This window comes from Rhipicephalus sanguineus, chromosome 2 (genome assembly GCF_013339695.2).
Source record: "Rhipicephalus sanguineus isolate Rsan-2018 chromosome 2, BIME_Rsan_1.4, whole genome shotgun sequence".
In the NCBI taxonomy this organism is placed as follows: domain Eukaryota; kingdom Metazoa; phylum Arthropoda; class Arachnida; order Ixodida; family Ixodidae; genus Rhipicephalus; species Rhipicephalus sanguineus.
In genome coordinates, this window is record NC_051177.1 from 160,322,276 (window position 1) to 160,346,020 (window position 23,745).

General features: G+C 45.4%; 1 non-coding gene across 1 annotated transcript; it reads right to left on the reverse strand.

Moving 5' to 3' along the window:
* Positions 1 to 2,952: 2,952 nt before the first annotated feature.
* Positions 2,953 to 3,026, reverse strand: Trnaa-cgc (transfer RNA alanine (anticodon CGC)). The gene has a single exon. It is a non-coding gene; the product is annotated as a tRNA-Ala (tRNA).
* Positions 3,027 to 23,745: the final 20,719 nt, after the last annotated feature.

Sequence of the window (23,745 nt, forward strand, 5' to 3'; positions counted from 1 at the left end):
TAAACTCTCTAGAGCCGTTTTCCGCTCGCTTTAAGCGTGCGCTTTACTGAAATGTTTTTCTGAAATCGCAAAAGTTTAAGGGCGACACAGAGAAGTGAAAGAAAGTTTCACATATATGAATCGCGGTGTCGGCCAAGTTGCGCTCCACAGCGCTTCCACTGCAAACGTTGTATGGAAAAGAGGAGCATCGCAATATTTTTTTCGCCGCAGAGAGGGTCTTCAACAGCAGTAAGTGGAAGAGTTTGCAACAACCTCGAGGCCCTTAATGGTGAAAGGCGCAATAGTACCTGACTGAGCGTGGGGATCATAGTAGCAGCCATTAAGGGATGGGGCGTGTGGGGGGCGCTCGCACACCCTGTAAAGTCGTTTCACACATCTTAGTTAGCCTACTTGCCGGATAGTTAGTGCTCTGCTCCTGCAACGGTGCCAGTGTCGCCGCCTGACGGCGATTTGGCGCATGATAATGAGGAGCGCAGCTTTGTTTCTTTGGTCCTGGACCCGGCAGGTAGACAGTAGTTTCTCCCGCGTTGATATCGGAGCTCGGTCCCGCGGACTGTCATGGTGAATCGCACGTCGGCGACGCCACATTCGTGTTACGTTGTGTGTGTTATGCTGAGTGTGTTATATCGGAATTATATTGTGCTTTTGTGATGTTACTGTAGTTATTTGTAACATCGGCTGAGGGGCTCACCGTTGTGTAAAGGGTGCTAATAAATGTCCATGTGTTCATTGCAATACGGCTTGTACTGCGTCCGTTAGTTATCTTACCATTCATTAGGCCCCAGGGGCGCAAAGAAAGGAGATGGTAAGACGAATTCTGGTTATAGAATGTTTTCATGTATTTAGCGAAGTTCGTACGACCACACTTATCATTGGCTGTTTAATTGACAAGAAACTTTAGCTCTCAAAGCAATAGAGCAAACGTATTAACCTATTGAAATCAATTTTGTTCTGTTGCTATGCCTTTCTTCTGTTCAGACTACGCCTTTTTCGGGTACTCGTGCAATGAGCATTGGCGCTCTCCTGGCTTTCGTTTGCCGAAAAATTTGTGGGACCTCAAGCCAACTTATAATGTAGGCCTGATGTCAGTAGGTACTGCAACAGAATAAGGAAATAAACTTTATCAGAAGTCATTAGGAAGAGCAGCCAACCTTGGCAAGTGAATTCCCCGCGAAGCCCTTCCCTGCACTTATACGCTAGGAATGCGATCTAACACTTTACATCTGAGACTACAAATGTTGTCCTGGAATGGAAACAACGACACCTTAAGTGGGAAAAGCCTGCCTACCGATGAGCAGGCAGTTGAATGCCTGAGCACTCGCAGGCGTTCACAGATGGTGGAGACGGTGTTCCGAGAAGGCGTTCGGGGCTCTTGGATCGTGGAGTGGGCGAAGGGCGCTCGACTATTCAGAGCCGCCGTGATATGAGAGGGATGGTACAGGAGCAAGTGGCCTAGAGTTGCGCGTTCTTTGTACTGCTGTTTGCGTGTGCGTCGACCGCCACGTGGGTGATACTCTCTTCAATTTAATGGGGAGGCTTCGTGCACAAAATAGATGTTGCAGAAAAGCAGCTTTCATGCTTAAACCTCTCTGTACACGGCTCAGAACGTTCAATGGTTCCAAGTGGCACAAGACATCATCATGCATCGTTACGTTTTGTACTTTATGTTTCCCACGGTTGTGCTGACAAAACTTTCTCAAGCAGCTGCAGCACAACATACGTAGCCCGGTGTGCTTGCCAAACACCTACAGTACCAAATATCATCGCTTAGCGAACCAAGCGCAATTATTTTGCCTTCAAGGTGTTTTACTACACAAGCGCGAAAACACCAATATGTTTTGGCGTCTTCATTGGCACATTGCACTGATAATAAAGGCAAACACGCATTTTATAACAAACATTTACGCATTCCTTGGCGGTGGCAACATACCAACTAAGAATGTTGCTTCTACTGCCATTTTTCCCGAGGCGCGCTTCTTCTCCGTCACGACATCATATACCTCCGCCTGTCGAGTAGAATCAATCATACGTACGCTGTTTTTTGACATGACGTCTACGTTCTGGGTAGACTTATCTTAGTTCAATCATTTTGCGCAAAGTGTACATCTACGGTCATTTTCTTCCTCAACGCAACTAATTCAAACATAATGGTGGAATGAATGCCTGCACAGAGACGAAATATATATCTTGCGACAACAACATAAGTCTGCTGACGGAAGCTGCGCAGAATGTTTGCGTTGTTTCCAACGGTGATAGAGAGATCAGCGGAATGTCTTTATTGTAGAGGGCCACGGATCTCACTTCAGTCCGCTCACTAGCGCACCCTTTCTGCATGCATCATGACGCCAGAGTAGGCGTTTGCCGAATCTAACGGCTTGCAGAGCCCTGAGTCTTCAATATCGATTTAAGGAGACCGGTGATACACGAAATACAATGCACTTTAACAGGCGTGTGCTTTTCGTAAGCGACTGGCATATGACGAGGCCGCTGCGGTAGCCCGTAAAGCTGTAGACAGTAAACAAAAGCGAATGCCTAAACGCCGCGTGTATTGGTTTGTTGTAGAAAACCCAAAAACGCCCGAGTGTTCAAGCAGCAATCGGCTGGGAAAGCGGGGAGGAATGATGTATAATATGCAAACGCCTTGCGTGGGTTCAACAAAGACGTACCGTTTGTTATAGGGGGCGATTAGCCCTTGCCTCAAATAACTTATCCTTCCATAGCACATGTAGCCTTTTCGTGGCTCGTCCCACTGCGCAGTTCGACCAGAATGCACATGTAGCCTATACGGAAGGAAATTTTGAGCGCTTTCTTTGTTTGATACAACCTTAATGAAAAGCAGCCAATAATGAAGCCAAGGAAGGTATCAGGGACGGCAATTGTACTGTTTTAAATGCATTCTAATAATTGTGATATAAATGTGAATACTACAGTAAAGTGGACGAATAGACAACTTGCCGCCGGCAGGTACCGAACCTGCAACCTTCGGATTGCGCGTTCGATGCCCTTGCCAATTGAGCTACGGCGGCAGTCGTTCGCTCTCCCTCTTTTCGGGTACTTATGTGCATGCAAACCTGGAAGCGTTAGTCAGCGCCGCTCGAAGCCATCATGGCGACTACAGAAAACTGTTTCTGCCAGACGGCTTGAAGTGCGTCGCGTAAGTGTGGGAGTTTTAATACAGCTTTTCAAAGAGGCGTAATCGAGAGATATTTCGGCGAAGGGCTGATGATTGATATGATGTCCAAGGGTGTTTTGATGTTCGTAACACTTAAGCCGATAGCCGTACTGGGATGTGATTAAACCGACTGCGCGCTTTGGACGACTTCAAGTCACTGAACAAGGTACGCGTGATCGGGTTCCATACTGCCGATGCGAATTCTAGAATAGTGCGGATAAATGTCTCACATGCTAGTTTACTGATCACAGACGCTGATGATGATAGTGACCGTATTATAAGTCACAGGGATTGGTAAGTCGCACTAACCAGAATTATTAATATATTCTGACCATGTAAGCTTGCCAGCCATGCTAAGGCTGGGATACAGGCATGATTGAACCAGCTCAATAGGAAGCGAACGCAAAGAGTAAGATTATGACATAAGAGAGTGTTTTCGCGATACTTCATGACTTACATTTTTTGACGTTTAGCTGCATGAGCCACTTAGTCCACAATTTTTCAATTGTAGTGAGGTCACGCTGTAAATGGAACTGATTGTTATGTCTTTGCCTTTTATGTGGCATTAGGCAGTCGGTCCCAAAAAGAAAGTCACTCATATTTCGGTATTGCGCATTCCTTATTATAGCATGCATGGTAGACTCATGAACAAATCAAGCGAGTACAAGAAATTGCTATGTAGAATACGTTACGCGATTGATTACCTTAGAGCAATATCGCTGATTGCAAGCTATGGGGTCTCTAATGAACACATGGGCGTCAAAATAGGTGCACAAGCCAAAATCATGCTGACACTGCGCATACTGGAGGAAGCAATAAATAAAGAACACGCTTTAGTTAAACATAACTAGTTCGTATTTATGTTTTTCTTGTGTACATATTTTTAGATTCTTGGTCAGCAAGAAACAATAAATTTGAACAAATGGTACAGGTGCGTCTTTTTATCTTCAAGTATAACTTCGGTATTATTTATTACACTTAAAAGCTAAAGTAATTGCAAGGATTCTCGGTAAAAGGCTTCTTGAAGTCCGATAAAATATTTTGCGCAATATCCATTGAGATAAGTACAAACGCATGCAAAAGTCGCTGCGGTATCACCATGTCCTATCACCATGTTGAACAGCATCGGTTCCTACTTTAAGAATCTTTTAACGTCCTGGTATGAGGCATGCGATTGACGAGTCGGTACAATCCTGTAACGTTATTAGACTGAACTTGTCAACCATGTAGCGAACTTTAAACACTTGACGAAGGCTGCCGACCAACCCACAAAGAAAAATCATTTCGACGACGACGACGGGGGGGGGGGGGGGGGTCTTTTACCGAAGCAGGTGCGAAGGCGAAAAATTAGTCAATAAAAATGCTGACTGTGACATTGGAAGGCTAACGGCAAATATGCCACATTAAGCTAATATCTTTCACATTTGCTACATTTTTTCTTCGTGTGTTATCTCTGGCAATTTGCAGCCTACCCCAAAAGACCACCGCGCAGCACACGAAAGACCTCGCTCTCAACCGGCACCGCACATGCGAACGCCTGCAATCGATTTCCAATTAGAATTTTTGCGGACACCGCAAGAATCGTTTGGGTAAGCGAGGAATCTTTGAAGGAGAATACATTAGACCCGCAGTCACCTTGTCCGCGGAACAATTTCGTTTTTGCTGTGGTTGCACCGCTCTGCGTCATTCAATTAGTGCCTCAGGTTGGTTTAAACAGCACTGAAATGCCCGACGTCCTATCGTTTACAGTGAAGTAAATGCCGTTCGCCAGGAACGACATTAATCGAATTTCATCTCGTACAGCGAAACAGGAAACAGAATGTGTGTTGTCTATTCTTTTCTTGTAATGCAATAAAGTTTTTTATCTTGCTTTTAATTCACGCGATGCATGTATGAAGTAATCTCATTTCAAAGTTGCCGTTCACCGTGCGCGCACCCTTTTTCGGCATGTGCAAAACTCTCTTAGAAGGAACATTGATATTACTTTTCGACGTTAACGATCGTCTTACAGCATGTGACTCAATATTTGCAGTGTAATTGGTAATCTAAGGTTTACCCGTCATGGTGGTGTGGTAGTTATGGTGCTCGACACCTGACCCGACGGTCGTGGGATTCAGTCCCGGTCGCGGCGGCCGCATTTTTGATGGAGGCGAAAATGCTTGAGACACATGTACTTTAATTAGGCGCATGTTAAAGAACCCCTGAAGGTCGAAATTTCCGGAGCCCTTCACTTGACGTCCCTCATAATAATTTTGTGCTTTTGGAACGTTAAACCCCTTCAATAATATTATTGTTAAACACACTGGTAACATAGGGCAGCACTACACAATTACTATGTGTGCAATATACTGTAATAAGACTAGACAGCAATAAATGTACGGCTAAAACATCACATTTTGCGAGCCATTTCTCGTGGGCTTTGTACATGTTCAGGAATTCGCGGAAACATCGACCTGTAAACAACAAATTATGAGGGTCTGCATGATGATTTCTCTTCCGGTGGACAACACACGCTTCTTCTCCGTAGCGACAAAGCATGAGTGCTTAGCGAGGCTTCGAAAGAAAAGAAAAAAGCGGCGCGTATCTTTGGCGTCGTAAGTGCCGATGGGAACAGCACAGCGATCTCCACACCCGATTGCGCCGTGGGGAATCCTCGAATGAAATCGACGCGAAAATCGCGACACCCTGGGATCACTACTGATGAGAAGGAAGATCAGTAGGAGCAAATGACGCGCGAAACCGCACCACCCTGCCTGTAGTCCCCACGCCATTAATCTACCTTTTCTCTTTTTATCATGGTTTTGTTTTTACGTAGGGTGAGTCTCGGTCTTACGCGCGAAACCGCACCACCCCTGCCTGTAGTCCCCACGCCATTAATCTACCTTTTCTCTTTTTTATTATGGTTTTGTTTTACGTAGGGTGAGTCTCGGTCTTACGCGCGAAACCGCACCACCCTGCCTGTAGTCCCCACGCCATTAATCTACCTTTTCTCTTTTTTATCATGGTTTTGTTTTACGTAGGGTGAGTCTCGGTCTTACGCGCGAAACCGCACCACCCTGCCTGTAGTCCCCACGCCATTAATCTACCTTTTCTCTTTTTTATCATGGTTTTGTTTTTACGTAGGGTGAGTCTCGGTCTTAGGTTCAAGGTGGACCAATCGGTATGCCACCATGCAGGAAAAGTGCACGAGAAGCGGTGGCCTTAACCAGCCCCAGGAACTGGAGCGAAGCCTACCCACATAAGCTCTTATTTACCGGCAGCCATTACTTGTTTGGTGCGCTGTAATCACAGTTTCATTTTTCTTACCTCTTTTAGCTGTCGCGCAATTTACCCAGGCTGCCGTTCGACCTCTATCAGAGAAACAGATTGGACCATAGGGCCTCTCGTCGAGTAGTCACTTCAGATAAAGGAATCAGCTTGGGCTATTGGAAGCATTACATTTTATTTGTTCTTGTACTACGGTCAATTCGAGGACAAGCGTTGCATTGGAAAATTGGATCCGCTTCTCTTTTCTTTGTCATGTTTTTATCTAGGCAGGCTTCAAGACATTGGCCAGGCGCGCTGGCTTTTTTCATGATGTTTTAGGAAAGTCTAAGGCACTTTTGCAAAAATAGCCAAACGTTTAGAGAGATACCTTAAAATAGGTTTTCGATAACATTAAAGGCAAACTGAAGAACAGCTAAATATATGTAACATATTTATGCGTAATCATTGTCCATGTGGCGAGAATAATGTAGTAAATGTAGGACAATCCTCTCGGTCCTCGAAGTGAATGCTGAGATGGAATTCACGTGCATGAGCATGATGGCAGGTATACGTACGGTATTAGGGCTCCTTGGAGCAAGGAAACTGAAGGAGAACTTGCCATTTTGTGTTTCCGATGTTCAGAACGTAATGTGGCTCGTATTAAAGTGATGAGTAATTAAGCTCATGTTAAGCTAGCTAAGATTGGTGTATTAAAAAGTGTGCTGAAGTGGAATCTTCAGGACACGTCAAAAAAGCATTACCGCGCATTACCGGGCTTGATCGCTTCCCAGGCGCCTCTAAGGAACCGAAATATTTGCACAGAGCTACGAGAACGAGGACGTATGAAAAGGACACAACACAGGCGCTGACTTCAACTGAATTTTATTAGCGAAAACGCTAGAAATGTATACATCTGATAACTCATACGTCCTCGTTCTCGTAGCCCTGTGAAAATATGCCGATTACAAATCACCAACTAGCCCACGCTGCCGTTCTCTAAGGAACACAGTGTGTGTCTCAACGCGAAAGTGTTTTATGCTGGGGTCCACCAAGACTTCACTGACGTATTTTCATCACGGATATGGCGTTAGAAACCAAATTAGACCGCCTCATACGACTTTCATATCGATAAGCTCTTAATCTACCACCATGGGTCCTGAATGACCGCCTGCTTGCGATCAGCATCACTAATACAGCCTCAGAGCTCTTCGAAGCTCATTGCACTAACCGTGTTATAAGGCTCGCTCGTACCAAAGCTGGTCGCGCCACGCTAGACGCCGTCGGCATCAAGCCGCCAATGCAGGTTGACAATAAACTATAACTACGACCAGAATGGCAGAAGAAAGTCAGTATTCGCCCTTTCCACATAATATGCACCCCGTCCACCACGAAAGCAGGCGAGCTACCAGGGCCAAAGTATACAACAAATATTGTATTGTGAAGACGCCTTCTTTGTAGATGCCGCCGGACCCCTGCAAAACCGCACCACGGCAGCCGTGGTAAACGGGGGACAGGTCGTGGACTGCATCTCGGCTACCGGTATCGATATTACAGTCATGGAAGAAGCCGGTATAGCTATAGCCACGCGTAATACAAAAGCCACCTTTGTCCTCACGTATTCCCAGGCGGCGTATCGTTTTTTCGCAAGAGGTCAAGACGGTCGCTTAGCGCATACAATCCTGTAGCAGGCTGTGGGCACTCGTCAAAAGGGTCAGTGGATACAGCTGCTATAGGACCAGGGCACGCAGGAGTTCGAGGCAATTGCCTTGCTTACGCCTCGACCCACGAACTCTTGCAAAGGACCTCCGCTGCGTCCTCCACAGCGCAACTTCTCGCTCACCAGGACGACCCCAGCCCTTCCTTTCCTATGCCGATGTCCTGCAACACATTAGGCTGAGTAGACGCACTCTACTCCCACCTGATACTAAATTAGATAAGGCAGCGCAGGTCGCGTGGCGACGATTCCAATCATTATCTTTTTCAAATCCTTATATATTGTCCAAAGTAGATACTTCGGCTTACAATCCGCAATGCAAATTTTGTCCCCAGGCAGCCACCTTAATTATTATGGTCTGGGAGTGCCAAGACAATCCCAATATATCAGCCAAACATAATCCCGCATAGTCGAGTGAGAGGACCCTGTCCAACTGTGACCCAGGGCAGCAACAAGTGCTTGTCGACCGAGCCCGGACGGCGGCAAGAGCCAATGGTCTTCCGGACTAGGAGATCCAAACACTAGAGACACAACTTGTTAGAAATAAATGTTTTATTCTCTCTCTGTGTAATAAAACAAACGCCGGAGAAAGGCAACGATGTGGACGTGCGAATTGCGCGCCTCGGTGGAGCGAGACAAAGCCCAGCGGTACTCGGAGAGCCTTGGCGCGTTCGCAGCTCAAGCTACGAACATCTGCCCCCTGCGTTCCTGAAGAGATGTGTGGTAGTGTATGCGTGAACACAGGCATAGATTACCATATCACTCGGGAGCGCACATCTTGCCACTTCGCTCCTCAAATTAAGACGCTTAGAAGGAGTGTATACGAGTACCAGTTTTCATTACGGAATTGTTCATGCCCCTTTGTATGGGATTCACCCTATGCTGTGTCTGGGTGTGTGTTAACACCTTAAGCTACCACAAGGATTAAATCATGATTATCGACATTAGTAGACGGAGTAGAAAAGTGCCACTAGACGTCAACGTGGTTGCATCCACACCAAACATCGCTATAGCTGCCAAACACCAATCGACATTGTACAAATCCTCGTATATCAATATGAATTAAACAATCATCGGCTTCTGCTAAGATGCGTTTCATATTCGTGCTATACCGATTCTTACATCGGAGGGACCAGCCGTGTTTTTTTCTGTGTCATGGCAGCTTATGACTGAATTAGTCTCAGAAAAATACAAGAAATCCGGTCTTTTTATCTAGGTAATTAATTGAACTCACGAAAGCCTTAACTTCTTAATTCAGAGGTAACAAAGTGTGCACTTCAATATGCTCAAAATGATTAGTTAAGTTCTCGATAAGCTAAGGACAAAGGTAAGGCACAATAGCCTGGCACAAGAACAAGGGTTCACGATTATCGTCTAAACCCTACAATCTGCACATCTGCTTATTATAAAATGTGGGTCAATTGCAAACATGACAGCTTGCTCTCGCAAAGGAAACTTACCCAAAAATTAGAATGGTCTGAAGAGGATGTGACATGCATTCTCAGTTGATGACAGGGGACTGACGGCTGTTAAAGAAGAGAAAAAGCGTACAATGGTTGCATATTTCTGCATAAAGTATTGGACTTAAACTTGCTGTATAACGAAGAATCTCCAGAACTAACTGTAAACCACGCATCATGCAATAGAATAGGAAATCATAGGCGTGACATTAGGCGATTAAGAGAGAGCAGATAGCGCCAGAGAACACACAAGGGTAGCGGATATCCTGTTTGGCACGAAAAGAACAAACGGACCGGGGCTAGTGACGTAGTGCGCAGGATAGACGGGTTAGAAGAACGGAATTGGTACCAACGGATGGGAAACACAGCCAAGGAGCCGGAGAGGGAAGAAAGTTTGAGGGCTTGGTGAAATTAAGCAACTCGCAAGCGTCCCATATTCAGCTCACAGAATATAGACGCTTTCCTAGGCACTGTTTAGGCTCTCCATGGCTTTTGTAGCTTTAGGTATCTGCAACCTAATATAGTCTGTTTACCGAGCCTGCAGAAACGGTACTCTTTATGCACCAAGGAGGGAACGCAGTAAATGTCTTCTTGGTGCTAAAACAACAGACGCAGCGAGAAAGGCACAGACCACGGAGCACTGACACACAGAACGCCAACTACCATCTGGGTGTCTGTGTGTTACTCGCTGCGTGTGTTTTGTCAAAGCCTAAAAAGGCATGTTTACTAAATTGCGCCCACTTGCCCACGAAGAAATATTATTAAGAGCAATCGCCGCAGGTTACCACAATTTAACAAGCCAAATTATGCACCTTTGTCCGCCCGAACTTCACTCTCCACAAGATAAACTTTTTCTCAGTGTTGGCTGTTTTTGTGTGACCTAAATTGTACCACGCCAGCGACACCTCTATTGATATCAACTTTTCCAAAACTTCACATAAATCTATAATAAAGTCTGGAGTTATTTCAAAGCCGGCCGTCGTGTTCTGAAGCAAGCTTTCGTTTAAAATCAGATAAACATCTCATTGACGTCTCTTCGTGCCTTGTAGGTCTTGCGAAATGCCCACTTCTGCAGAACGCAATTCCGGATTCACAAATAAGAGGATTCGTAGCACAAAATGTGGCTTAGAATTTGTTTGAATCTAACCTTCATGAATCAATATATGTTGGGGAAATGACATTTGAACAAGAACTGGTAAGAGAAAAGCAAGAAAAAAAAATCAGCTTGGAAGAATGCAAGCACGTTTGTTTCTGCAGTTGCTCGTACTGTAACGCTTAAAAACAACAAATGTGAACTTTTGCACCACACTCCCTCCGAAATGCTCCACCGAAATTGAGCCGACTAAGGTCTGAGTTTCATCCCAAATTCCTTTTTCGATAACGCCATTAGTGGAGAAGCTTTACCGAACGGAAACAACTATTTTCTACGGTCTTTGGTTGCTGTACTACACTTCTGCACCACTTTTTTTCTTGTTGTTGAGACACTCAATCAGTATCGAAACCCCACGGAAACTCTCAGTTGGCACGGAAACGCGGAACCTTTCGTGTAAGCTCAGCAATACTGCGTTTCTCGCGTCTAACTGAAAACTGGTCAAACTTGCCGAGAAAACCAACAATAAACACACTGTAAGAAAAAAATTATTTTTGGCTGTTTTCAGTTTAGTCCTGACTTGCCACGTATACGACTATTTAAAGAGGCACGTCAGCTCTCTTTGGATATCGTTATACTCTCTTCGGAGAGTCGTGTGACTCACAAGAGAGTTGACGTGCCTCCTTTAAAGAGAGTCACGTACGTGGCAGGTCAGGGCTCTCCAAAAGGAGTCACACATACTCTTTGTTTTGTTAGAGTGCAGGATGATTTCAAATGGCATCACTTTTAACGATAATTCAGCGTCGATATGGCAGGCTGTTTCTTCTGTACACGCATTGCTGTTGTTTGTTTGTTTTTCTGTTAGTGAAACAGGGAGCTCACACTATGCGAAAGATCCTTCCTTCGGAACCGCTTTACCACGGACTTTGCCTGCCTTCAAGATATATGGCTAATCATTGAAGCTCCCTGGTACGAGCTTGGCAAGGTTAGGCACTACAAGAAATTAATATTTTGAAAGTGTTGCTTGCATTTCAGACTAAAATGTACTGTGCAAAGAAACAATGTTTTAAATGCGAAAACATTTCTGGGCCGACTGAAGGAGGAAACTGCCCGTCCGTCTATCTCTCTGTCACCTAAGATGATCGTCGCCATAAGTAAAATAAATGAAAAATACATTTCTTTACGGAACAGGGCTTGTACAAGGGCTTCGCAACTCCGAATCTCAGTATAATAACTACTCGGTAATTTTTATTCAACACAGGTTGACAATATACCTTAGTTGCCGCATTGCTGATCCTACTGTAACCAAGGTTTTGCTGTACGTCGACGGCTTTGTAATATTCCTTGAAAGTAGCTCCGACTCATTTAATCAATAACCAATAACATACTTACACGTGTATTGTACGCGGGAGCTTAAAACAATCCACGAGACACCAATATATGACAGTAATAAATTCATTGATATTACACATTTATATAAGGACGAATTAGTTAACTGGAAGTACAAACTTCTTTACAACAAACCACTCTTCCCGTACGACTCCGCTCATTCAAAACAAGCTAAGAGGGCCGTTGCTAAATTGTGCTTCCTGGATGCATTGCACAAATTATGTCCAAAACTATTGGGTGTCAGCTACATTGAACCGAAATTGGCGCTGTCCGCCTCTGTCGCATTGCATTCATTTATCAGTCAGTGTCGCTTAACGCATCCTACCAAAGAAGTCGTCTTAATAGCCAGTTCCTTGCAGGCTTCAGCTGGGAAAAACAAGTTCGCGGTGATTCCGCACACGCATGACTTGTGACATCAACTACAAATTTAGGGCAGAGGGTGATGGTTAAAGTTGTTTTTCCCACTGCTGCAAGTACAAAAACAAGCATTAGGCAACATAGTTGAAATCTGAGGGACAAGCGTGGAGGGCTTCTAGATGTGCATTGGAGAAAGTGTGATACTAGTGATATTCCATGTGTTGTTCCCAGTTCTGGGTAACGTGCCAACCCCTGTTTGAAATAGAACATTGCACTAATCTACGAAACATATGCCATTTGCACAAGGCGCAGCAGCCAATCCACACATGATATAAGCGAGAGAGAAATGACTGGTGTTATATAGTGAAAATTGCGTGTCCAATCCCATGGTTGCTCTATCCCCAAACAAATTACAATACTTGCGTGGTCACTGATTGTTCTTCTGGCGGCCCTTGCTTGTTGTAAACAGCCTTGAGTTGTTTTGTATATTGCGCTTTGAGGTTACTAATGAAGTGGTCAAATTAGCCCCCGTGTGTCTCTGGTCGTCTTCAATGCCCTCGGTTGGTTGTGCACTTAAATTTCATGATGTCATGCCCGCACAATTAAACAGCCACTTCACTTAAAAATATGATTTAGACATCTCGATACACAACTGTATGTGCACCATGGTTGGTCATGACTCACTGTTTGGAATATTAGTCTACTTTAAGGGTATGCTCAAGTAAAAAGTTCCATACAAGGCTAAAACTGCTGCTTGGGCGAGTCAGCTGCGCTCTTTGTGTGTGTTCCTTCTTAAGTGTTTCGTCTTTTTTCGCTGGTAAATCTATCTTAACCATATCAGGCGTTTAAAAAAAGTCGCGTAGTTTCGCACTTGTGGTGCGAAGGTTGAGATGGCAGAGGAGCTGGTGGCGTACCCCTCCATATCACCCTCACTTCCCTATTTCTTTCTCTTCCTAACTCTTTTGATCTTGTTTCTATATCTTCTATTTCTTTCTCTGTATCTCTGTATTTCTCGCTTCTTCTTTCTGTCTCTCTCGCTCTCTATATTTCTCTCTTTCTGTTTCTGCTACGATATACATTGCTCCCTCCCCACCTCATTTTCCTCCTCTTAACCCTCACATATGGTCTCCTCTGTCTCGCTTACATTTTCAACCCCTTCCTATAATGTATACTATCCAAGGCTATGCTGTGCTCTGCTAGCGATCCTGCATAGCCGACTGGTAAGGGCGCTCGAGTTCGGATGGTGGTTACAAGGGATCGAATCTCGCCTCACGAAGAAATTTTCCCCATATAATTGTTCTATTTCTCTACCTTTATATATATTTTTTTCTATCTCTCTCTTTCTTTCTCTCTTTCTGCAGTGGTCGTCTCGCCCTTGACAGTTATTGCATCCCGATGAAGAGCACGAAGAGAGTGCGTGCCGGTTCGTGATGATAAATTTTCTGGTGACACCTCACAAACTACAGTGAACAAATCCAGCTGCGCTGTTAAAAAATTCCTTGATTTATCGACAAACAAAGAAACATGTCTACGTAGCTCAGTAGACTATCTAACAAAAATGCGCGGTTCATACGAATGCATGTTTTAATGAGAGTTTGAAAGAAACGGATGTAGTTGAAAGTGCCGAAGTAACAAAGTCGAAAATAACAAATAAGCGATTATAAAATTCACAGTGTCTCTAACGACAACAAAATCTCATCCTCATATACAACATTTAGGCAGGAGGCAATTTCTCCACGAGTGTACTGAATAGACGCAAGCTCAACATTTTTTCCAATATGCTGTCGAGCAACTTTAATTGGGCCAACCAACAGAATGAAGATTTCCAAGTAGCATACTGAACCGGCCTCCACGCGCTTAGCCAACTTCGGAGCTAATATAGGCTGTGTGAGGCATCGACAGAGGTCAGCGCAGATGCGAGAATCGGTTCCTGCGCAGTGGAACCGCAAGAGGCCTCAAATTGATGGCAGTCGTTTGGTTTAACCATCCGGGGCGAGACGCTGCACCATTCCTACTTTTAAATGTGAAGCATTTCTTAGCGAACCTCAAGCACTTTGACCGTTCTATCTATCTATCTATCTATCTATCTATCTATCTATCTATCTATCTATCTATCTATCTATCTATCTATCTATCTATCTATCTATCTATCTATCTATCTATCTATCTATCTATCTATCTATCTATCTATCTATCTATCTATCTATCTAGCAGCCTATGTCTGGGTGCTCTCCTGGTCCCCTCCATAACCTGTAATATGTCAAAATGGCATAGCAGGGGATCAGTATATGACGAACATGATTCACGGATCGTGACGTAAGTAACGCAAAACGCCTGTCGCGTACATCATCAAATTATTTACGTCACGTGTGGCACATACCCGCATACACAGTTGATGATATGGGGTTATGAACCACAGGTGATTCATAGTCACAAAAAAATCGCCCGCATTTTCCCACGGGGGGAACTCGAGTAAATGCGTCGCAGAGTGGTGGGGGTATCGCGTGAATGTTGCGTAATTGGGTATGGTTTGGGAATGCTTAATTGTTACACGATGCGCACACCAAGTACGACTTAAACGGCTCTAGCGTGCACGAAGTTCCGGGTCCGCAGCTCGCTTCAAACGCGTGCGTTCAGCGTCGTATGCTCACCTCTACGCAGCCTTGTCTTCAGCGTTGCTTGCTGTTGTTGACGCCGACGACGATGAGGGTGGGGTAACGTTGCCTTCAACGAGTGGTAGGACGCTGATTGAAGGTACTGTTGCCTCCATCGCATCTACTCGAGTCAAGCAAAGCGTCAAGTCAAACTAAAGCGAAGTAAAGACGCCCTTGACTGAATTCCGAACGCGCGCTCCGCCGCTTATATACACACCGCCCACGTTCGAGGGAGAGGAGGGAGAGACGGAGAGGAGGGAGGGAGAGGCTTGCTGACGGCACGAGACGAGCCGAGCATGCGCAGTGGCGGCGTGGACGGCGCCGCCGACGCCGCAGGTGCGGCAAAGAAATGCTCCGCATTTAAAACGCATTAACGGCGAATGTGCACATTGAACCCAAAGCAGTTGAGGAAGCTGAAGGCAGAACTCCTCTGAAAGAGGCTCGACTGGCATCCACTCGTCCACTTGGTCTACCAGAACGACGCAGTATTCTGTTCATTTCATTTCAGCCTGAACAACGGCCTCAGGCTGACCAAGGATGACGTCAGATTGATTGAGAGCCGCTTTGTGACACGCAAAGAAGCCGCCGCTGAGTGCCCTGACGGCATACGGCTATACTACAATACCGACATGGACCGCTACAATACACGTCGCCTCAACGCTGCGGACAACGTCTTATGTCATCCCGCATGCGATAACATAACTGGGTGTCAGAACGAATGGGTACACAGGGGTGCCCTCAACAAGGTGGCCAACATGAACGCAAGCGACATGGTTAGCATCGGCAAGATGTACACGATCACGGCCACATCGACGTAAGCGACGGCCTCGTTAATATAAACAAGGGCACCTTGTGGTATATCGAGCGTCAGGACCAAGGCAACCTCTTGTGTCTGTGGCTTGAATTTACAACGTCCACGGTAGGCAGTGTCATCCCAGCCAGAACGAAGCACATCACTAGTGCACACCCTCAATAGAATTGAAATGAGTGCCCGTGGGACTGCGAACCACCACAACCACAACATACGCCAGAAAAATATATTGTGCAAGCGGGCACAGTTTACCCTTGCGCAAGCAAACGCCATAATTATATATTAGTCACAAAGGGCCACATACACCCAGGTAGTCTTGGGGTGCGATAAGCGCCATCGACTGATGTTGGTCTACATAACACTTTCCAGGGCTACCAGCCTCAACGGGCTACTACTCACCAACGCAAAGTGTGCCTTCAGGTTCCGCCATGTCTCCGGCTGTATCGGCTGAGTCTGTGGACGCCATGACCCAGCTAGCAAACAGGCCCCTAGATATTGCCTTGGACCAGGCTACCACCTTCATTCGATTCTACAATCACAACAACCTCGTCAGGCTCGCCGCTCTCAACGCAGTTTGTGCACGCAGACGAGCTCGACCTCAAAAATGACGCTTCGCTCACAAAAACTTGCGTGTTAATGCTTTCTGAAACTTGGAGCGATGTGGCCACTGTGTCGCCCACAGCAAGCGGCTTCATTGCGGCTGTTGATTCGTGGGCGCATATAAGAACACGGCGATGGGCAACTTCAACGTAAGCCGCATCCCAGTTCGCCGGCCGCCACACACAGACAAGCAGCGGAATTGGCGAGGTCTGCGTCGCGCACATCAGTCACAATAACAAAGACATTGCGCTCGCCGCCATCAACGTGAGAATTGTCAAGAACCCCTTGCACACAGGTGCATGGGCTCGTGAAAATGTGTGCGTTCTCCATCATAGCGGACAAGTATAAGCAATACATATTGGCTTACCGCGTCTGGTGTTGGTAACACCTACGTTGATATTGGCAACCTTACGCAGCAGTAAACAGCTGGTTATATAACACATGCGCGACTATTCAATATTTGTGTTGAGCGTATACGATTTGCGCCTGTATTTAGCGTCACTTCGTAACGTCTTCCTCAAGGAGAAAAAAAAATTTGCCACAGTCACCTTTCCGCCCCATGCTTCACATTACATCGATTCCACCCTATCTCGGAAATTGTTTGTCCACGCAGTTGCACCAAAGGAGACATACACTTGGTCTACTGAGCATACATATTTATACGCAATTCACATGGCGTGCTAATCACCAATTATAACTTCGTCAGTTGCTGTCCGCTGACTAAGCATTTCTTTCACGTGTTTTCTTTTGTGCCTTAAAGACCAGCAATGGGTCTCACTAGATTGCCTCAAGCTAGCCCGCGTGGAGACACCAATCACCCATCTCTATCTCCAGAGCACCCATTCGACAAAGCCTCACCTTCCATTGCAACCTAAATAATGGAGGCATCGCGTCCAATTCACGATTGCGGTCTAACCAGGGAACCCTGCAGCGGAGCTAAGCTACACAGGAAATAAATAAATAAATAAATAAATAAATAAATAAATAAATAAATAAATAAATAAATAAATAAAAAAGAAGTTTCACCATCTCCAACTAAAGGGAAACATGTGGGGATGCGAAGGAGCGCATGGGTCGACTTGAAGTTCCGCTGATCACGGGCACCCTGCCCGATGTTAACGCATCGTTGCATGTGTAGCACACCGTGAATTCACTGTAGTTGCTGTTGCTGTTACTCGTCCCGAAATCTTGTTGGAGTAAGCCACGCGGGTTCATCGCGCGTCTGCAGAATCTCGTTTCCCGACGCCATCACGTGATGGCTGAGAGAGTGTAAGGGGGAGAGGCCACAGCGTCTTACCCAGCCCCTTACACAGGCCCGAACGCGCTAGCGCTTGCCAGCACACGTGGTTTTGTCTGCGTTACGCCAAGCTAGGACATCATACGGCAGCCCGGGCCTCTAAAGTGCTGTGCACGTATCATCAAGGCGGTCGAAGAACAAGATGAAGAAGACTTCTCCTTGGCGCGAGCGCGCTCTCAGTATGCTACAGATGGCTATGGTAGGTTTTAGAAAGCGGCCGGTCGCAAATTGAACTACGGACAAAGCCCACCGCAAAAGCTGCTTCGCATTTAAAGAATAAATAAATAATGCGCTTGTAACGTCAGGGCAGAGTACCAGACATGATAATGCGCAATTGATTAGCGCGTAGGTAATTTTGATGTGGGCGGATTTCGCGCACAACAAGCCGTACTTGCCTCCATGCTACGTAAAATGCTAAGTTAAGCACAGCAGAATTGAGATCACGTTATATTTTTAAATGTTCATTGTCACAGCAGGTAAAGTCCAGCAAGAAGGAACACATCAATTATGTATGCATAGGCTTCCAAAGCAACGTCGAGCGGCGCCACTGCTCTTATCGCAACTGGGGGCATCCACGGGCACAACACTGCCGCACACGCTTCCGCGCATGTGCACAGCTCTCGGATTGCATCCGTGGTGCGTCACAATGTTACTATTGCTGACCAGCAGTGCTCCAGGCCAAATGCGGAGCGCACGCGCGCACGTGTCTTTGCCGCCGCCGCTGGCAAATCCGGCGACAAACCGTCTTCGCGGGCAGCGTCGCGCCCTAAGTGGAGCTTGGGTTCCCTATTGCTGCTGTAGTACAGTGACTTTTAGTAAGGTTTTTATGGCAACCTGTGAATACTGCTGGTCAGCACGTGACAGCGATGACTCGTTATATGAACATGGGTTCGCGCCGAGTGCAAACCGTAAAAAGAGCTCAGGAATCGGGTTTGGCGGGCTCTGATGTCAGCAGTTATACGGTTGCCCGGTTAGTACGTCGGACCAACTCAAACGGCTCTGCAAATTAAGAGAAAATAAAAAAAACGATAGGGATGAGGTACGACAGTGGATAAATACAGTGTCCGTATTTGATTTTGTGTCAATCCGTATTCTGTTCGCTAAACGCATGAAACGTATATTTGAAGTGTCGTCTTATAGCATAGTTAGCACAGCGTTTGCTGTCTTCTCCTCAGTTTTGCTCGTATCAAATTATATAATAGTTTCTTTTCTTCCTTAGTTTCCCAATTCTTTTTGAAATTTGTTATCAAGTCACCAGAGGAAGAGTTGTGATGTTTTTTTATTAATTTGTGAGGTTTCGCAGTTCGCCGAAGCGAGAGCAATGCGTTCGAAAAACTACAGAAACATTGTTTGGCACCTTGTGGCCTGAAGAGGTAACAACGCAATCAAAGTTAACGTTTCACATCACCACTAGAGCAATATTACGAACATTCATTATCAACAAAGACTGAAGCCCATTACAGATAGACATTGATAATTCGCCGCTTAGCGAAACCATAGAACTTGCGTACGCTTGCAAGCCTGCTAAGACAGTTAGCCTTTCACGGACTCTCTCTCTCCTTCTCTTGGAAAAATCATTTTGATAAAAATTGAATATTTGCGCATGCATGCGGCCGAACAGCCATTGTTAAAATGCCAGCCGAACGATGCCCCCCCCCCCCACATCCCTCGGATATGCTCTTGACCGCATCCTGTATTCTGCACTCTTTGGCCTCTGTACGGACTGGCTTCATGCATCATGTATGCTACACGTCTACCTTATCACCGCCTGCTGATGTATAGCACATCCTTGTGTAACACTGTGGTGCGTGAGCCATTTACATTGTATCAATGAATTCAAACACATACATTGACTTCTAGACGAAGTAAACTATGCATACCTTGAAATGAAAATTTTTTTATGACAATAGACTTAAAAAAGCAAGTGCTCTCATCACTCCCATTCTGACCTCGAGTGTGCTTGTACAGTTGTTTCACTGCAGCCGTAATCCTTGTTTTGTAAGGTGTATTGTCACTCGTAATACACGGATGACTTTTGTCTTCAGAGAGTGACCACTGTGTTTGTTGATTCGATCTTCCCTCCAGGCATCGTCCGGAAATCACAGACAGCGCTTCATTTTTGCAGAGAAGCTACATCTGGCACAGACGCTTCGTAAGCCTACGACGTTCTTGAAGATACGCGCGTACTTTCTTGCGTTTCAATTTATTCCAATTACCAGCTTCATTGTAAACCTGTGAACGGTTAAAAGACCATTTTCTCTCAATGAGTTGCAAAAAAACCCCGTGTCACAGAATGTCTGGTGCCGGCGTCGGCTTTGCAAGCGTTGTCCGCCAGCGAAAATTAATTTCGGATGCGAAGAATGCAAGGTTCAAACAGGAATCGAACCTAGAAAATATGCGTGGCGGTCATGTGCTCTACTACAGAGCAACGCAACTGTTTGCAAAAAAAAAACTATGCAGGCATCATTTAGGGTGAACAGCCTTGCTACCACGGGTGATATACTGCGTGACAGAAGAGTAAGATTGCACAAGGCGCCAAACCAAGTGAATTACACAGCGAGTGTATGGTCTGAATACCCACCCATTACGAACGCTCAGCCTTAATTGATCATCATTTTCATCATCAACCACATCATCAAGAACGTGCGCAGCTGCGCAGGTACAGCTAGTGCCTTACAGATGCGTAATGGGTATTGCGCTAACTCGCCAATAATGAATTATGGCATAACGGGCACTTCTCGACAGTGCTTGTAGTGGGCATAAAAGGAGAGCTTACAGCGGACAAAATCAGGCGTATAAACGTTCCTTTCCTCCAGGCATGATTGAGGTGTCCACAGAGAAGCGAAGTATGACAAGCGATTGAGGAAATGATGGGAACGGGACCCGACTACGCTGTCGCGTTCGACTCTTAAATGCGGAGCTTATGCGTCCTCCATGTTTTCCATAAAAGTTTCCAGTTGAGTTCGAACATTAGCACCGAATAATGCGTGTAGTGCAGGCTTAGTGACATTCATTTTCCCCTTGATACACGGTCGGTACGCAGTTTTGGGCTTAATCCAGATGCATAATTCTGCCTCGCGAATGTCTACACGAAAACACACAGGGTCCCTTATGCAATCGTCTTAGGTGACTCGAAGGCGAAAGCCATCTTTTGTATTTTATCCTCAGTCGATGCATTGAAACCCTTACGCCTCCCTGCGAAGGCTTTCTGCAGCTAGCGTGGTTTTTCCAAGTCTCAGGGATCGGAGGAATTGCAAGCTTTCTGAACCCCACCTTCTTTTGTATCGCCTCCCTGATCGCCCCGCGTTTGACCAAGCAATGTAACCTGATTACGACATCATGTCACGGCAAGTTATGTGAAGTCATGATGACGTCACAATTTGGGCGATCTGTGTCGTCGTGATGACATCACATAGTGACGTCATTACATGACGATCAGTTTTTTTCAACACTCGTGCTGACGCTGCCTTTACAAAAGTTCAGTCGAGCGCACTCGCTGTGACTCGAAAGCGAAATTCCGCCTCGTGTGCCATTAGGACATGAAACATGTTTTTTCAAGAGCATTGCGTTCCTGCCGTCTCCAATTTCAAAACAAAATGGAACCGTTGCAAATGCCTGGCCTGTGAGAGCGCAAACAAGAGCTATGCTGACGCAGTGCACAGCCCGCGAAGGAATGTATGCGTTTGAAATCCTCTTCGAGTTGCGTTTTGAGCTTTGGGGATCAGGAAGCCTTCAAAACGCACAAAAATGAGGAATGCTCGTTATGCTGATGTGAAATCTTCAGTCGTTTGAATCTCTTAGAAGGATGAAAAAAGTCCCTTAGAAGGATGAAAAAAGTGCAGGAAGCTATAGAGTGCAACCGCACTAACGGTTTCTCGCGAGCTTCGGCGCAGCATTTCACTTTAAACTAAGTTAAAGAAAGAAGAGAGCGGAGAAAGTATAAAAGTGAGTTCTCCGAACCCATTAGCGTTCTCTTGGGAAACTATACGGAAAACCAACAAACATTGGGATAGGAGAAACGCAAACATGGTGCTGAATAAGCTGATTACGGATGGTCGGTTTTTGTTCTAATGGACCTGCCGCGCGCGATAATTGTTTACCCTTAATGCCGGCGTATTCACGGAATCTTCACACCTGAGTATAGTGCCACACGCGCTCCTTTTTTTCTATGTTGTACGTTACCGTCCCCTTTCACGTGTTACTACTGCCTTGCGCAAACCGCGTCAGAATGTCTGGGAACGTTCCAGATTGTAGTAGATCATTTTGTTAAGATTACGCACATGAAGCGAATAGTCAAGATTATTCCAGAGCTTGCGCGACCACGAGCGATAAGGCTCCAATGTTCGACGCCGCATGTATGAATGCCGACGCGTCTTGCCGCGGTTCACTTTTTCGACGGCCGACGCTCTGTTCGTACAGTGTGCATTGCTGTAGTTTGACTTTCGTTTCCCGGCCACATGTTCGGCCAAATAAAGAGTTTCATCTTGAACACACCGGCTGCTGCCTTCGTCAACGTCTAGACCCCGTGACAATATAATCATGGAATTTTCCTTCTGAAAGAATATTCAGAGAGGGAAAAACATCATTCCTGAAGAAATGGGAGCACTGCTAGCGTCGTATTTAGAACAAATTTAAAACAAATGGTCAGTTTTTTTAGATAGACAGAAGTCATTTTCTGTCAATCATGCGATTGTCTCTTCGTTTTATAAACATCGCTAGAAGCTCTTATATGAGCAGCAGTGTTGCTTCGGAGTGAAATCGGCAAACTGACACTAACATTCATATACGTATATAGACGGCGGAATAGGCATCACGAAGCAATGGATGTAATAAGGAATAACTCTACTTCTATGTAACGGGCGAACAGGAAAACGAAGTTACAACTCAGGCTTATCTTCGGCAGAATTACTGAAACGTTGGGGGGCTTTTTCATTGGCTGGCCGTACAGCCTTGTCAGCAATGCGCCAATGTCAAGCGGAGTATATCGAGTCTGCTTCATACTGGCACGCACTGATCGGACCTGTAGTTTGCAGACCACAAATGTCGGATGGAATTACTATTTAGCTCTAGAGGACTAAATTTATTCGAAATTGAACCATTGGTAATTAACATACATCGGCTGATACGCGCATCCTGAAAATGTCAATAGGGCTTCAGAAATTCAGGTGTTCTAATAACGTACCTTGTATCCGAAGCTAATAAACATATTCTTTCAAATTGTCCTACTGTAATTTTTGTCGACTTAAGTGGACGTAACATCGCAGTTGCGTTTAGGTGTGGTGTGTCTGCGGTTATTTATAAGCCAGGCAAGATATTGCGGTATGGAGTGCGAACTCGAAATCTTATGCAGCTCTGACTATTCGTAATAAATGAAAACAACAAATATTGGTAGTGGAGGACGCTAACCGTGCGTAGGAATCTTATCTGTCGTAACACGTGAATTAAGGTTGAAGAACCTCAGTTACATTCAACGTTGAAGCCTTCGTTGATATGGCACCTCTTAAGGTATTCTTAGACGATGCAACTTATTCAAAAATGAGAAATTCATAAAGTTTCACTATCAATGCGTCTTCATATCCATTTAGCATATGGCGATAAAATTGACGTAGGACTTCAATCAGCTGTGCGGCACGAGCACCTTGTTAAAAAGTAGTACCTTTATCGCTTTTCCATAATTTCCGATTTATCCTTCAACCAAACAATTGAGCCTTCAGTCAATGCTGTGAGTACTACGATGCTTCGCATGTGCAAGAACCAGTAATTCGTACCGTGAGTTTAAAATAATGTTACATTAACGTTTACATTCGCAGAACACAATATGACAATGCTGTCGTATACTTCCTGATGCTCCGAATATTTTGTCCACCTTTCGTGCATTCACCCGCAATCATAACGTACTAAACACAAATTTCTGCATTCCTTCCTTATTATAATGTGCTTATCGCGGGCATGATC